At 46.1% G+C, this 17,782-nt stretch overlaps 1 pseudogene; it reads left to right on the forward strand.

The window, feature by feature from the left end:
* The first annotated feature begins 4,604 nt into the window (after positions 1 to 4,604).
* LOC146360211 (uncharacterized) lies at positions 4,605 to 17,355 on the forward strand (annotated as a pseudogene).
* Positions 17,356 to 17,782: the final 427 nt, after the last annotated feature.

Here is a 17,782-nt window from a genome sequence, read left to right on the forward strand (position 1 = left end):
TTATGGGATGGCATTTATGTAGGGCTATGTGGGCTCTAAGGTGAAATAATAATAATGCTGATACTACTACTACTTCTGCTGCAAGTAGCCCAAATTCTGTGACAAGAGAACTGGATTTGGTGCCCTTTCTACAGTATTCAAATCTGGTCAATCAGGGCTAGAAACTTGACTTTTCCTAACACCCCCCCCCCCCCGAAAGCTGAGATTCTTGGAAAGCTGAATGGTGTGGCCAAGGCCACAGTTGGTGACTTTCCTGCATATAGGTGAGTCATCTCCTCTACCCACTTCTGTGCTAAGGTAACAGTTTTTTGTAGTAGTATTTCTCTGCCACATGGGCAATAGTGATCAATGCCAGCCAGCCATTATTTATTTGTTACTCTTGGACCCTGCCCTCCCTCCAAAGAGTGCAGGACAGGAAATATACAGTCATAACATTTTAGAGCTGGAAGAGATCTTGGAGGTCATCTAGTCCAACCCCTTTTTATAGATGGAGGAATTTATGGGGCATTTGATTTCATTTATTACATTTCTATACCACCCAGTAGCCAAAGTCTCTGGGCAGTTTACAAGCTTAACATTCCATTTCTCATCCTATGATGTGGCTTAGAGAGGTTGCAAACATCATGGCTGACAGAGATTTGAGGCTAGGTGTTTCCAGTTGAAAATTCAGTGCTCTATCCATAATACCACACTTTCTCCCCAGGACCTTATCTGTCCATAACAGATTTGAACCCACAACCCCATGGGTTCACTTGTAGTGAGAGCATTGGGACTAAACTACTGACCCACAGTTTTTGATAGCTGGATGTCCCCTTTTCTGCTGACAGGACAGATTGTTTTTTAAAGATTTGTTCTGCTTAGTCTTTAAAAAAATCCCTAATTTATCACTTTTTTACAGTACATAGAATGATACATAATTAGTCTGGCATGCATTAACGCCATAGCAATTGCAAGGCGAGCCTTCAACCTTCGCATCCTTTAAACAGCTCATTCCAATATTGGATAAATGGTTTCCATATTTGTGCAAAAGATGCCTTTGGGCAGCCTGTGTCTCGACCTTGGGCTATTTACTAGATTATTTATTTGTTACATTTATATCCCAGCTTTTTTTCCTCCAAGGAGCCCAAGGCAGTGTCTATGATCCTCCTCCTCTCCATTATATTCTCACAACAAGCCTGTGAGGTAGGTTAAGCTGAGAGTCAGTGGCTGACTCACCTTGCCATTGACAGGATGTTAGTGCATGCCAGACTGATTATGTACCTTTCCATGTATTGTTTTCTTGATCATTGTAAGAAAGTGAGCTTCAAGGCTGAATGGGGATTGGAAGTAGGGGTGTACGAAACCCCGCTTAACTGGCTCTGCCGGGTTATGCAGGTGGGGGGAGGCGATCCGTTCCTCCCCCCGGAATCCTCGACAGGGGGGGAGGCGATCCGTTCCTCCCCCCCGGAATCCTGCCCGGCTGGCTCTGCTCCGTGGCCAGGCCGCGGAGCTGTCGGCCGGGCCAACCCGCAGCGGGGCCTCCAGCCACTGCCAGGCTGCTGCGGACACAAATGGCATCCTGTGTAGGGGCCGCCATTTGCGTCCCTACGCCAGCCTGTGATAGGCTACGTAAATATTTACGTAGCCTATCACGGCTAAAGCAGGGGTGCAAATGGCGTCCCCTGTGCCATTTGCGTTCCCGCTTTAGCCGTGATAGGCTAAGTAAATATTTACATAGCCTATCACGGAAAGAAAAAAAAAAGGTTATGCAAATGGTGGCGGCTACAGCAGCCGCCATTTGCGTTCCCTTTTTTAGCTGTGAATATTTACGTAATATTTAAATATTAAATATATTTGTGAATATGTGACTATTTAAAAGCCGTAAACGTAAATATTTACGTAGCCTATCACGGTGAAAAGGGGAACGTAAATGGCGGCCGCCGTAGCCGCCGCCATTTGCGTTCCCTTTTTTTGCTGTGATAGGCTACATAAATATTTACATAGCCTATCACAGCCTCCGCAGGGACGCAAATGGCGTCCCTGCGTTAGCCGTGATAGGCTACGTAAGTATTTATGTAGCCTATCACGGCCATTCGAAAGACACGAATGGCGTCTGCAGATGCGGCTGCCATTCGAGGAGCACCGGAACGGCCGACAAAGGTAGGCTCTGTTCCGGGCCCATTTCGCGGCGGGGGGGGGGGGCTTCGTTTCACCATGGATTTCAGGGGGCTGAATGCTCTGGCATTCGGCCTCACCGAGATCCATGGTGGAATTCTCCGCATGTCTAATTGGAACCCAGGTCTTCCGAGTCTCAGTCCTACACTCTAACCCCTACACCACACTGGCTCTCATTTCACAGTCTAACTTACCTCATGGAGTCATTGTGAGGATAACATAGGGTATGGGGACAATGTATGTTGCCTTAAGTTCCTCAGAGGAAGCTAATAAATAAATACTCTTCAGAGCAGCCAATTTATTCATACCCATGATCTCCATAACCCTCCAGTCCAAGACATTTTATTTATTTTATTTATTTATTGAATTTCTTAATCGCCCATCTGGCCGGCCACCCAGCCACTCTGGGCAATGTGCAGCAATACAACAGTTTTAAAACAATAAAATTCTAAATTAAAACATTTTTCTAAAAATACCGTAACCCACCCCAAATGCCTGCCTGAACAACCATGTTTTTAATACATGGAGGAAGCTCATTAAAGAGGGGGCATGGCGGAGTTCCCTAGGGAGGGAGTTCAACAGAGTGGGGGCCACCACAGAGGAGGCCCTCTGACATAATTAGATTCCACACTCCACGTATATGGCTTGTTCTAACCCTGTCAGCAAAGTAAAGGTAATGGAGGAAGGTGATATCCTTTATCTCATGATCGTTTCTTCTTTGGCGTAGTAACCCACTGGATCAGGAATATTCATCTGGTAAAGTAGGGATGTTGAACCTTAGGAATGCGGACCAAATGTGGTCCATCCAAGGGTCCCCAGATGGCCCCACCTCCTTTCCCCTGGCCACTGATCATTTGGTGGTTTCCCAGCTTTTCCACAGTTTTTCCTCTTCTAAAAGGCTGGAAGGCCTCTCCCAAGGCTTAGTTATTGGCATTAAGAGCTTTAAACTGAAATATGCAGGTTGTTTAAGCCCACCCCTTTTTGCCTTCAGCCCTGCCCACCACAGAAAAGTGGCCCCCAAAAGCTTCTCCAAATTTGAATTCAGCCCTTTGGCTGAAAGAGGTTTGAGTTGACACTCTTGTGAAAAGGAAAGGATTTGGCACACAAAATCAGTTCAGCCTTCCGATTATCATGTGTGATTTCTTTCTTAGTATGCGCTCCCTGGGTGCTCCAGAAGATGCCTTTAGCTATTAATTACTTTGCTTTTATACTAAGTGGTTGTGGTCTTGCATGCAATGTGATGAGTAAGTCAGTACACCGGAGTCATTTAGCAACTTTAATTGGTTCCCAAGCAAAGGATTCTTCTTGTTTAATGGCACCCCATCTGTTCCGCACAGTTCATTAAAGCCCTTCCAAAATGCAGTGGGCCTCGGATCACCTTTCCCATTGGTTAATCCATTTCCCAGCACGAATGTATTAATCCACGTCATGAGTTACACAGCTAAACGTGCTTGTTTTCATCAGAGAAAGAGAGGGCACGACGCAGCCAAAATTGTGGGTTTGATCCAGGATCTGCCTTCCATTGACCTAAGGGCTCCATTCACAGAAAGTGCTTCCACCCGATTTTCAGGGATCCACCCTCCCGACTGCACCACAGCTCACACACACATCCCTTCACCAGGGCCTATTCCTGGCTGTGTAGCATTTTCAGGGGGCTGGAGCATCTGCTGCAGGAAAGCCCTTTTCCACCAACCCAGCTGCACACACCTAAATTTGGATCCACCCCAAGCTCTTTCATGTTCTGTTGAGGGAAGCAAACACTGAACACTCTCATAATAAACCATGAGCCTTACACTGCAATCTTATACATGCCTACTTAGAAGTTAGTCCCATTGAATTCAGTGGCTCTTTATATCTGAGTAGACATGTATAGAATCACTTTGGTTGAATTGCATCTGCAGGTTGCCCCCCTCCCATCATCATCCTAGGTAGGGTGGCCAGATGTAGAAAAGGGATGCAGAAGAGGGAACTTCAGTAGTTTGCACGACAAGCTACACCTGCTGAAATTCCCTCTTTGCCACAACAATGAAAGGTGCAGGGCCCCCACTCACTTTTGCATCTAGTCATCCAAGTCCTAGGATCAGCTGTACTCAGCTGTGATTGGCCCTTTCCTCTGCATTTTGTAGGGAGTTCTTATTTGACATTTCCCAGATTGCAGAGGGATTTTACTGGGAACGTTCTACTGCTGTTGCTATGACCCTGAGGATTTTTTATGCTTATAGATTTTTTATTCCTGTGTTGTTTTTAATGGATTGTTTTATTGATTGTTCTATCCGTTGAGTGATATAGGTTTCCTTTGGGGCTATTTGACAGGATGTAAATCTCAATAAGAAATAAATCTTTCTGTGATCACACAGTGGCTATATTTGCTTCTGATTTTTCATTATTATTTTTAAATAAAGAACTCCCCCACCGCATTTGTGCTCAAGTGCATTGGGTTGCATCTAGGGATGCCGCAGCAGTCTGAGAGGGGGTGGAATCTGGCAGACTCCTGCCCCAGCCTCCCAGACCTCACTCTCCAAACTGCACCACCGCTCAGCCCCTGTTTGCTACGCGAGCTGCTTAACACCCCGGTGAGTGTCTAGCAGCTGCCTGTCCCCTTGCCGAGTTGCCATTTTGCAAAAAAAAAAAAAAAAAAGGCAGCTCAGGGTTTTCCATAAAAGTAATGTTGGGTAAATGGCAGCTGTAAAGGGGGCATTTATGCAACATTATAGGTGTACATGGACCATTTATGCCTTTAACATTGCGTAACTGGTTCCATTATGGCTGCCATTTATGCAACATTACTTTTATGGAAAACCCCGAGCCGCCATTTTTTCTCAAATTGGCAGCTTGGTGAAAGGACGGGTGATCACCAGGTGTTGAGTGGTTCATGCAATGAGCAGGGATGGACAGTGGCAGTGGTTCTACAAGCGCCTAGCAGGGTTGGACGGAGGTGAGTCCGTCCACCCCTAGTTGTATCCAATGGTGCCTTTGCCTTTGGAGAAAGTGTTTCTGTTCACACATGTTGTGCAGAAGTGTGAGTTATGTGAGTGGAAGCACTTTCCATTTTTTGCCAATCCATCCCTTAGGTGCCCCCTAGGGATGGAAGAACCAGGGATGTTCAAGCTTGTCAACATGCTCTGAACTTCACTTGGAAGCTCAGGGTCACTCAAGTTTTCATCTGCAACCTGTTTTATAGTTCATTTGAAAGGCCCCTTAGTGTGGGCCATGGTGTAACTTCAGAAATGTAGAACGTGTAATTTCAGGAAAAGCTTTTCTTTCATGCCTCATGAGGGTTGGGATGTCACGAGTCTGGGAAGAGGGTAGAGTCTGTCGGACTCTTCCCCTGCTAGTGCTCCCTGGACCCGCTTGCTGAGCCTCCGCGCTCACCCGGACCTGCTCGCCGAGCAGCCCCATGCCCAGTGAGCGGGTCTGGCAGCCTCCCAGTCCCTTAGCAAGCTGCCATTTTGCATGGAGGGGAGAACATGTGCTTGGTGGGCACCTCCTGCCTCCACCACCTGTAAAGCTTTGACAGGCAGCAGAGGTGGGAGTCTCCCGCCATCCCCTCATTGTCCACTCCTTGCAAGGAGGGGAGAACAATGGGTTGGCGGGCAGTGAGGCTCTGGAACGTCTGTATTTTTAATTTTATGTAAATGGCCCCATTATGGCCGCCAATTACACTGCATTAAAAAATGGAAGTTCTGGAGCTTGCTACGAGGGTGGGAGGCCCCAGAGCTTCGTCAGGTACTCACTGGGCCGTCCAGAAGTTTGCAAGGTGTCCTGAGCAGGGGTGTGCAGTGGCACTCAGTGAGTGCCCAACAAAGCCAGGTGTGGGTGAGTCCATCCATCCCTTCATAAGGATATGTATGGACTGGGATCGTGGTATGGATGTGGGATCATGTTACAAGTTTGTATTGCTCCCCCCGCCCCCATGATTCTTTGGCCCGGACTACTGGCTGTTCTGATGGCTCTTGGGCCTCAGCTACTCTAGACTGCTTTTCATGGCCCAGCCCCGACAATAAAGCAGTCATCATTATGTGGTTGAAGAAATGGATTTGTAACACTTTTCTTCAGAGTCTCTAAACGGACTTACGACAAAGGCTTTGTACAGGGACAATTAGCATATATTTTAATATCTTAATTTAAACAATAATAATAATACACATATAATAGTTTTACATGCATAACCCACCAAAACAATAAAACAGAGCACAGCCCTCCCAAAGTTCTGTCTTTTTTTCCAGCTTGAGTCCACAAGAAAAATATAAATATCTTCTCTCAAGCTTCTCTCTGAAGCTTGATTTTTTTCTGCTGGCCGAAGAAAGAAAACACTCTCTATTCCGTTCACTCCAGCTCCGCAGCAATCATCTCAAAATTGGATCAAGATTCAGCAACACAGGAACTTCATTAAACAGCCCTGTCTGAAGGGTTCAGCGTCTTACAGGGAGGAGAAAACAAGCTTCTTCCACACTGCAATTTTGGTAACACTAGTGATGTATGGCTTTTGTTAAATCTGTTCTGTCTGTGTTTTGTGGATTGTCAGGCTTCTTGTGTTCCGTTGCCACTTGGAATTGGATTTTTTTTAGGGATGTATGAGAATTTCATTCCTGTTTGCAAATCCCCCCCCCCCAAAAAAGGAGAAACCTGTCCACAGAATCCACATGACTCAGAAGACACTGGAATGCTGTGGAATCCAGCAGGTCGGATTCATAGAAATCCTAACGCAGTTGAATCAGTTGTAGATTTCTCCGACATCCCTAGTTGGCCCTGGAGTCAGCGGTGGGCCCTCCTGAGTGCTTGAGCCATCAGCAACTGCCCTATGGTGCTGAACCCTGACTCCAGGTTCACGACAAAGGCAGCAGAAGCCTCCCATGCTCTGTCATCCAAACAAAATGAAAATCATAGTGCTGCCCGGAATTTCTTACTGCTTCAGGAAGTGGGAAGTTATTGTTGGATATTCTGAATGTGGCTTGGTTCAGGGTTGAATGGAATGTTGTAGTTTAGCACACATTTGTTTCCATTATATATCAAGATTCTCATTGGTTAGCTAAATGCATTGCGAAGTCATTTCCTTTCTCCCCCTGCCTCATGCATAGCTTATTTTGAACATTGTTTGGCTTCTTCCTCTTCCTCTTTTCCTGTTAACCTATTTGACTTCAGAAAGCATCACCATTTACTTTAACACCTATTTAGGCAAGCAAGCTTGGGTGAAGATTTCTTTAAAAGAGTTTTCTTGGCTAGGAAGATTTTTCCAAAACTCTCATGAATATGCTACGCATATACCAGTCATATTCATGCAGTTGTCAAAAATGGAAAAATGCTAGGAGCAAAGGGAAGATGAGGACCTAAGATAGGCTGAAGGAAAGCAGTTTGTTTTCTGAGTTGCAGTTTTTGAGCTTCTTGCCAGCTTCACTCACAGAAACTGTGTCAGCACAGCTAACAGGAACTAAAACCTGTCCCTTTTTGCTGAGTGTGTTTGTTCACCCTGAAGGCGAACATGTCTATCAGATGACAAAGCCTGCCTCCCAGAGAGAGGCGGGGGGGGGGGATCTCAGTTCACGTGAAGGTACTTTAACTACCTGGACATCCATTGCATGCTGGGATTTGTAGCAACAATGACAAAGTCCTGCAGCACCTTAAAAACAAAGGCCATGACCCATACCCTTATGAACATGCACCTGTTGTTGTTGTTCAGTCGTTCAGTCGTGTCCGACTCTTCATGACCCCATGGACCATAGCACGCCAGGCCTTCCTGTCCTGCGCTCTCTCCTGGAGGGTGCTCAAGTCCATATTCATTGCATCAGTGATGCTATCCAGCCATCTCATCCTCTGCCATCTCCTTCTCCTTTTGCCTTCAGTCTTTCCCACCATCAGGGTCTTTTCCAGAGAGTTTTCTCTTCACATTAGGTGACCAAAATATTTGAGCTTCAGCCTCAGTATCTGTCCTTCCAATGAGCAGTCAGGGTTGATTTCCTTTAGGTTTGACTGATTTGACCTCCTTGCAGTCCAGGGAACTTGTAAGAGTCTTCTCCAGCACCACAGTTCAAAGGCATCAATTCTTCGGCGCTCAGCCTTCCTTATAGTCCAGCTCTCACAGCCATACGTTACTACTGGGAAAACCATAGCTTTGATTAGACGGACCTTTGTCGGCAAGGTGATGTCTCTGCTTCTTACTATGCTGTCTAGGTTTACCATAGCTTTCCTCCCAAGGAGCAAGCGTCTTTTAATTTCATGGCTACAGTCACCGTCTGTGGTGATCTTGGAGCCCAAGAAAATGAAATCTGTCACTGCTTCCACTTCTTCCCCTTCTTCCCCTTCTAGATGCCAGGAAGTGATGGGGCTAGATGCAATGATCTTCGTTTTTTTAATGTTGAGTTTCAAACCAGCTTTTGCACTCTCCTCTTTCACCCTCAACAAGAGGCTCTTGAGATCCTCTTTGCTTTCTGCCATTAGGGTGGTATCGTCAGCGTATCGGAGGCTGTTGATAATTCTCCCGGCAATCTTAATTCCGACCTGTGATTCATCCAACCCAGCATTTCTCATGATGTACTCTGCATATAAGTTAAATAAGCAGGGCGACAATATGCAGCCTTGTCGTACTCCTTTCCCAATTTTGAACCAATCAGTTGTTCCATGTCTGGTTCTTACTGTTGCTTCTTGACCCTCATACAGGTTTCTCAGGAGACAGGTAAGGTGGTCTGGTACCCCCATCTCTTTCAGAATTTGCCACAGTTTGTTGTGATCCACACAATCAAAGGCTTTAGCGTAGTCAATGAAGCAGAAACAGACGTTTTTCTGGAATTCTCTTGCTTTCTCCATGATGCAGCGAATGTTGGCGATTTGATCTCTAGTTCCTCTGCCTCTTCGAAACCCAGCTTGTACTTCCGGTAGTTCTCGGGTCACATACTGCTGAAGCCTAGCTTGTAGGATTTTGAGCATCACCTTGCTGGCATGTGAAATGAGCGCAATTGTACGGTAGTTTGAACACTCTTTGGCATTGCCCTTCTTTGGAATTGGAATGTAAACTGCCCTTTTCCAGTCTTGTGGCCACTGTTGAGTGTTCCAAATTTGTTGGCATATTGAGTGCAGCACTTTAACAGCATCATCTTTTAGGATTTTAAATAGCTCAGCTGGAAGACTGTCATCCCCGCTAGCTTTGTTGTTACTAATGCTTCCTAAGGCCCACTTGACTTCACTCTCGAGGTTGTCCGGCTCAAGGTCAGTAACCGCAGGGACATTAAGATCAGGGACATTCAGATCTTTCCTGTATAGTTCTTCTGTGAATTCTTTCCACCTCTTCTTAATCTCATCTGCTTCTGTTAGGTCCCTGCCTTCTTTGTCCTTTATCATGCCTGTCTTTGCACAAAACGTTCCCTTGAGATCTCCAATTTTCTTGAAGAGATCTCTAGTCTTTCCCATTCTATTGTTTTCCTCGATTTTTTTTGCATTGTTCATTTAAAAAGGCCTTCTTGTCTCTCCTTGCTATTCTCTGGAACTCTGCATTCAGTTGGATATCTCTTCCCCTTTCTCCCTTGCTTTTCGCTTCCCTTCTTTGCTCAGCTACTTGTAAAGCCTCCTCAGACAGCCACTTGGCTTTCTTGCATTTCTTTTTCTTTGGGATGGATTTCGTTGCTGCCTCCTGAACAATGTTACGGACCTCCGTCCATAGTTCCTCAGGCACTCTGTCTATCAGGTCTAATCCCTGAAATCTATTCCTCACCTCCACTGTATATTCATCACGGATATGATTTAGGTCATACCTGAATGGTTTAGTGGTTTTCCCTACGTTCTTCAATTTAAGCCTTAATTCATGCCTTAAGACATGAACTGAACCAAGCATCATGTATACGCACTGATGTCACAGGGAATAAGAGGAATGGCCCTCTTATAGATCAGTAACTGGTTAAAGAACAGAGCAGAGGGTAGGAATAAATAAATAAATTCTCCAATGGAGGGATGTAAACAGTGGGATCCCACAGGGATCTGTATTTGGGCCAATGCTTTTCAACTTACTCATAAATGATTTGGAATTAGGAGTGAGCAGTGAAATGGCCAAGTTTGCTGATGGCACCAAATTATTTAGGGTGATTAAAACAAAAAAAAAAAGATTGTGAGGAGCTCCAAAGGGATCTCTCCAAACCGAGAGAATGGCAAATGCAGTTCAGTGTAAGTGATGATGTAAAGTGATGCTCATTGGGGCAAAAAATCCCAACTTCAAGAATAAGCTGATGGGATTGGAGCTAGCAGTGACTGACCAAGAAAGAGTTTGGGTATGTGGTGTATAGCTCAATGAAAATGTCAAACTATCGTGCAGTCGCTGTCAAAAAGGCAAATTCCATGTTAGGCATAATTAGGAAATGAACTGAGAATAAAACTGCCACTATCGTACTGCCCTCATAGAAATCTATGGTGTGACCACACTTAGAATACTGTGCACAGTTCTGGTCACCGCACCTAAAAACACGATCTTGAAGAATTGGAAAAAGCACAGAAAAGGGCAACTAAAATGATCAAGGGGCTGGAGCAACTCCCCAGTGAGGGAAGGTTACAACTGCTGAGATTGTTTAGCTTGGAGAAAAGGCAAGTAAGGGGAGGCACGATAGAGGTGTACCAAATCATGCATGGTGTGAACAAAGTGGATAGGGAGACATTTTTCTCCCTCTCTCATAATACCAGAACCTGGGGTCATCCCATGAAGCTGATTGAAGTATTCATTCCCCTCTACTCAACACTGGTTAGGCCTCATCTTGAATATTGTGTCCAGTTCCTGGTGCCACACTTTAAGAAAAATGCAGACAAATTGGAGAGAGTTCAGAGGAGGGCAACGAAGATGATCAGGGGACTGGAAACAAAGCCCTATGAGGAGAGACTGAAAGAACTGGGCATGTTTAGCCTTGAGAAGAGAAGACTGAGCGGAGATATGATAGCACTCTTCATTCAAGTACTTGAAAGGTTGTCACAGAGAGGAAGGCCAGGCTCTTTTCTTGATCATCCCAGAGTGCAGGACACGGAATAATGGGCTCAAGTTACAAGAAACCAGATTCCGGCTGAACATCAGGAGAAACTTCCTGACCGTTAGAGCAATACGACAATGGAACCAATTACCTAGGGAGATGGTGGGCTCTCCCATGCTGGAGGCATTCAAGACGAGGCTGGGTTTCCATCTGTCAGGGATGCTTTGACTTGGATTCCCGCATTGAGCAGGGGGTTGGACGCGATGGTCTTATAGGCCCCTTCCAACCCTACTATTCTATGATTCTATGATTGGTAGGAGCTTCAGAAAAGATAAAAGGAAGCACTTCTTCACACAGCGCAGAGTTAAACTATGAAATTCCCTACCTCAAAATGTAGTAATGGCCACCAATTTGGATGGCTTCAAAGGGGGATTACACAAATTCCTGGAAGAGAAGGCTATCAATGGCTGTTAGTCTTGATGGCTGTATGCTACCTCCAGTATCAGAGGCGCTATGCCTATATACACCAGTTGCTGGGGAATGTGGGTGGGAGCGTGCTATTGTACTCCTGTCCAGCTTGTGGTTTCCTGGTTGACAGCTGTTGGCCACTGCGTGAACAGAATGCTCGACTGGATGGAGCCCTGGTCTGATCCAGCAGGGCTCTTCTTATGTTCTTAGTGCCAGAAATCCAGAGGTAAAGCACCCACAACAGATGATTGTCCCAGCTGTGCTTGATGACCACCAGCAAGGAAAAGCCCCCCACCTTCCTTGGTAATGTGTTGCATTGTTGAACTGCTCTTACCATCAAGACATTTCCCTTAATGTTCAGCCGAAAACTACTTTCTGCAACTTAAGCCCATTTACCAAGTCAGTGAAAAGTGGGCCTGGGAGCAGATGTTTTGGAAATCTAGTTTAGGGAGTATGAGATAGATGGGGAGGGAGATTTTCAAATCCTGGTGTGGGCAACGTGTGGATTTCAGATTATTTTGGCCTATAACTCCCATGATCTCTTATCATTGGCTATGCTGGCTAAGGCTGATGGGAGTTGTAGGGCAAAATAATTGGAGGGTCACAAGTTGCCTACCCCTGTTCCAAGCCATAAAACAAGCAAGGGATAAAGGGCAGCACTTAAGCATGGGATTTTCAGAGATCATTTAGTACAGGTGTGTACCGAAGACAAGATTCTTTTGGATCCCACATCAGCACCTCAGAAAGCAGGTTGCTTTTGCTCAGACTGAGCACAACCCACTTTGGCTCAGATCCAAAGCTTCAGCTTTCAGAAAATTCAAGGCTTCCTATGGCTCCATTGAGTACAATGGGGACATCGACAAATGCCTTTAACATTTTAAAGTATAGACCTTTGTGAGTGGATAAAACCTGCCAAATGTCAAACTGTTAGGTTCAAGGGGTTGTGTTAGGTGTCTTTCAAGTTTGATTTTTTTTTTTTTTAAGTAGACACCTATGGCTTTTTTTTGGTCTCTTTACAGAATTGGGTGACATTTGCAGGCATGATTGCTCTTCTGCATGGATGGGGCCTGGCAAACTTCAGTACAGGGGATTTTGTGCAAGGGGAGAGTTTGTGGTGTTGGTGGGGAGGAAAGGGATTCACTTTCCTACCTTCGTCTGAATTTTTGGGACAATTTGTATGAAAATAGCACATGTTTTAGAGGTGCCCCTAGGAAAATAATTTGCAGAAGGATAGGCACGAAGGGCTGTATCCAACGGTGTCATTCTGTTAGTGCAAATTACATTGCACTGGCGGAAACTAGGTTCTGAACTATGCGCAAGAGAAGAATCCAACTACAGTTACTTTAGCAGAAGGCGAAAGATTTATACGATCTGAATAGAAACCAGAGTAGCTGTGAGGTTTCACCTGAGCTCCTGCTGGTGCCCTGAGCCATCCTTCAGCCTTACCTCCATCTGCCGCTCCTCCCTTGGCAAGTATTTAAGGCGTGGCTGCCAGGGGTGGCGCCTCTGCAGCAAGCGCAGAGTGGCACTAAGTACGTGCCTGGTGCTGCCCTTTGAGGCACACGAGGCACACCTTTGTTTTCTCTCTTTCCTATTCAGGTTGTGGTGTCTATTTTAATGATGGTTCTAACTCAGGGCAAATTAAGGGCGGATAATTCTGTGTCTGGAACTTCCCCTAAACTTAAACAACTTTGTACTGACAATTTTATAACTCACTCTGTCACACCAGCTGCACACAGACTTGCACGGCAGGACCCACCTTTTTTTAAAGAACCCATGCCAGTATTTGATAAAATAAAATCTCAGAAGACATCGGCAGTCCTATGGCACAAGCTTTGGGTGAACCACTTGATAAGAGCCACCTCTTGGCGGCCGGCCCTGTTAAAGCAGACTTGGATGCTTCAGTTGACACCTCAGTCCCTCATTTGGAGCAGGATAAGAGAGCACTTCCCTTTAGTTTGCCAAGTGTCCTGCGCGACCCTCTCTAAACACTGTCTCCTGACCTCCAAAGTGATTACTAAACTTTTCCAGGAAATCTGGGACATTAAGATGATGGTGATAGGCTTTAAGTCTAACTTTGAGGTGCTTGTTGAATTGCTTGGTCAAGGTTTTCCTGTGGAGAACAAGGAACTACCGACTATAGTCACAGAGGAGGAAAGCTCCATTTTGGAGCTCTCTTTGGAAAAATCCTCCTACTGTTTGCAGGAGGTCCCCCCCCCCCCGCTGCCTTGTCTGAGTGCCCTTGTCGAGGAGGCAGGCTGTTGGATCCTAAACCAGCTAAGATAGGTGTTATTGACTCAAAACTAGGGATGGCAGAGAATTCCACCACGGATTCCAGTGAGGCCGGATTCTTTAGAATTTGGCCCCCTGGAATCCATGGCGGAATGGCCTCCTGCCCCCCCACCCCCCTTGCGGAATCCCCCGGGACGGCACTTACCTGGGGTGGATGCAGTGGATTCGGTGGTGGCGGCGGCGGTTCCGGTGGCCATTGCCGTCCTTCAAGCTGTGATAGGCTACATAAGAATTTATGTAGCCTATCACAGCTAACCCCTAAAAAAAAAACCCAAACCCCAGTGTACGCAAATGGCGGCTATGGCAGCCGCCATTTGCATTCTCTATTTTTTGCCGTTCTAGCCTACGTAAATATTTACGGAGGCTTTTATGGCGAAAAAAAAAGAAATGCAAATAGCGCCCACTACACTATTTGTGGTTCCGTTTTATTCGCCGTAATTGCCTACGTAAATATTTACGTAGGCTAGAATGGCGAAAAATATAGAACGCAAATGGCGGCTGCTGTAGCCGCTACCATTTGCGTACGCTGTTTTTTTTGTGTTTTTTTTAGGGGTTAGCCGTGATAGGCTATGTAAATTCTTACAGAGCCTATCACGGCTGCCTGGCTGGATGCAAATGGCGGCCACTACGGCGGCCGCCATTTGCGTCCGCAGCAGCCCGTAAGTGGCCGGAAATCTGGCTGCGGATGGCCCTGGCCGGCTGCTCCGCAGCCATCGAGGATCCCGGGGGGAGGACCAGAGTGCCTCCCCCCCGGTCAAGGATTCCGGGGGGAGGGACAGCGCGCCCCCCACACTGCGAACAGAATCCGCGAACAGGTAAGTCACTTTCGTACATCCCTACTCAAAACACAACTCAGTCGGGGCTCTAAAGAGTAGTCAAAATTCTGGTAATACATTCCTCAAGAGGAGGAATCTGGGAGAAACTAAATGTACATTTGATTAAAGATTTGGAGCAGGGGCTGGCAAATTGTCAGTGTATAGAGCAAATGTTCATAAGAAGGCAAAAAGGGTTAAATTTTAAATCACTATTAATAGTATCAGATAACAGTCAGGATGCTGAAATGAAGGTCAAGCATCTCAAAAGGGAGAAAACACAAATGAACTCTCCCAGCCCTCAGTCTGAAATTACTCAGGAATCCAGTACACAGACAAGACCCCATCAGTCTAGTTTTGAAATGGGAGCAAAATCACACGTCAGAGACCCCCACTGTATGATAGAGACCAGTCTTGTCTGATTTTAATGAGAAGCCATCTAGTCTTCTCAAATTTGGTTCTGTCAAAGTCTACTCAGCTCATAGAAATAAGGTAGAAGACCTTTTGCAGGCACTGAGACATTCTGGTCTTAAGGACCTTATTTCCCCAGCTATAAGAGAAGAAAAATACCTCACAAGCTCCAGAATTTTGGCCTCATTTGCAGACATACCTGCTGTTAATGATGTCCTAAAGAGCAGACCAGTGCTGGAGAGGAAGGGGATAGTGGTCACCAGATACTTCAGGAATATCACTAAACCCATCCTGATTAGGCTCCAGCAGAAAGCCCCCCAAGTTACCTCTGAGGGAGAAAAAAATACATTACCTTCTAGATATTACCACAAACAATGCACCCAAATTGGGGTGGGTAACTCTTGTAGCTCAAATAGGCAGCAATAAGCGTTATATAAATTTGTGAGAAATATAATTGCTCAGTCAGCTAACAACTCTGTGGAGCAAGCTCTATCGCATTGCTCACACCTTAGGTGCTGCCCCTCACCTACAGATGCAGGTGAAATTAAGGTTTAGTTCTCAGAGGAAGAAGCAGACCTGGTGAGGCATTTCCAGGTTTTGACTAGCCCTGAACTAGGGATGTAAGAATCCCACTTGCCGGTCCGCTGCCAGGGTCCTCTGGTGGGGAGGGGGGAAGCGATCTGTCCCTCCCCCCCGGAATCCTCCCCAGCCGGCTCTGCTTTGCAGCAAGGCCACAGAGCCGCCGGCCAGGGCACTGCCAGGCCGCTGCAGCTGCAAATGGCGGCCGTCATAGCGGCTGCCATTTGCGTGCCTGCATTAGGCCGTGATAGGCTATATAAATACTTACGTAGTCTATTATGGCCTAATGCAGGCACGCAAATGGCAGCTGCTACGACGGCCGCCATTTGTGGCCACAGCGGCCGGAAGACGACCTGGAGCTGCAGCCACCGCAGCCACCAGGTAGGTCTGTCCCAGGGCAGATTTCGGGGGGTGGCGGGGGGCGCGTTCTGCCACGGACTCCGGGGGGGCAGATTCTAAAGAAACTGGCCTCACTGGAGTCCGTGGAGGATTTCTCCAACATCCCTACCCTGAACAAGGGGAGCTACTGTTTAATTCGTGCTCTCTTCAGGAATTACTGAACTACCACCAGAATAGCGGGGATAGGTCACAGGGTGAAGCGAACACTCCACCTCCATTCATGTTGCATTTGCATGAAGGATTAGCTGCCTTGGAAAAACTATTGCCCCCCGACGAAGCTGCTTTGTTAGCATGGTTTAAGCTTTTGCCACCCAAGGCACAGGAAGTATCCATTAGGGGTCTACTTTTCCTGCAAGACTCTCTGTTCACTCTCATGAGAGATGAGAGGGGTGTTCTTACTACACCACTGGCACACTCCCACTCAGGGATAACTCCTTCTTTGGACATTTGCTCTGCCCCTCGATCCCCCCTCCCGGTCTCTTTAAGCTGTTGACTAAGCAGCAGATGGGTTGAAAAAACATTCCTAGATTTAAACGTTCTGTCTTGGAATATTTCCAGATGGTGCAGCCAGATAGCGGACAAAGAGTTCAATACATACTACAACAGTTTCAGATAATTTTCTTACAAGAAACTTGGGTGGAGGATGCTTCCTGTCTACAATTGCAGCATCATAGGGTGTCTGTTCTCTAAATCCTCTGTCAGATGTCACAAAAGGGGCCGCTGCTGTGGTGGGTTGGCAGTGTTTCTTTCGGTAGAACTAGGTGGTAGCTGCTCAATGATAGAAGCCCAGTTGCATAATAACATCCTGATGTTACAGGTTATCACTAATGGTGCCTCCCTTTTCTGTATTAATGTTTGTGTTCCACCAGAAAACTCATCACCATCACCCCAAGATGTGTGGTTATCTTTGGAATCTGCTTTGGGAAATTACGAGTGCCAGTCTGACAATTCCCACAATATTTTGGGAGGTGACCTAAATGCTCGGATAGGACAAACTAATTCGGAATTGTTTAATCATTTTGGTCTTTCCTGGACAACCTATCCTGTCTGGACAAGCATTCTCAAGACAGGAAGTTTAACAGGAATGGTCGTAGTCTTATCACGCTGGGTTGCAAGTGTTTCTTACTAATTTTGAATTACAGTTTGAAGGATATATCTGCCGGGCATTACACATTCCTTTCTTCTAGGGGCGCCAATGTAGTAAATTATTTTTGATTTCTCAGAATCTAATCCGAAATGTAAAAAGTTTCTTAGTTGAAGATGCGCCAGAGAGAGACCATCTTCCTGTTAAGCTTTTCATTTGATTGGTAGCTAAGCCATCCCAGAATAAAAGTACATATCCTTTTGAAATGGTCACTACTGGCCACAGACGGCTCAAATGGTTTGAGTGCAGGAGTTCAGTGATAACTGACTAGTTGTTGTATAGCCCAACTTTACTGGGACTGAGAAATCAAATTCTAGTGGGTCATTTAGAAGTCTTGGAGGGTTATTGAACACATTGCCAAGTACCTAAAACTTTTTCTGGTACAATCTGGCCCCATGCCTGGCCCCCGCCTAGGTAGAACTAGCTGGTATGAAAAGGGAATTCAGGAATATGAAAAAGGAATTAGCAAGGATTTGTTGTTGTTGTTCAGTCGTTCAGTCGTGTCCGACTCTTCGTGACCCCATGGACCATAGCACGCCAGGCCTTCCTGTCCTGCGCTCTCTCCCGGAGCGTGCTCAAGTTCATAT

Source organism: Heloderma suspectum, chromosome 1, assembly GCF_057233095.1.
Source record: "Heloderma suspectum isolate Gila_16-S chromosome 1, 16-S_ref, whole genome shotgun sequence".
Classification (NCBI taxonomy): Eukaryota; Metazoa; Chordata; class Lepidosauria; order Squamata; family Helodermatidae; genus Heloderma; species Heloderma suspectum.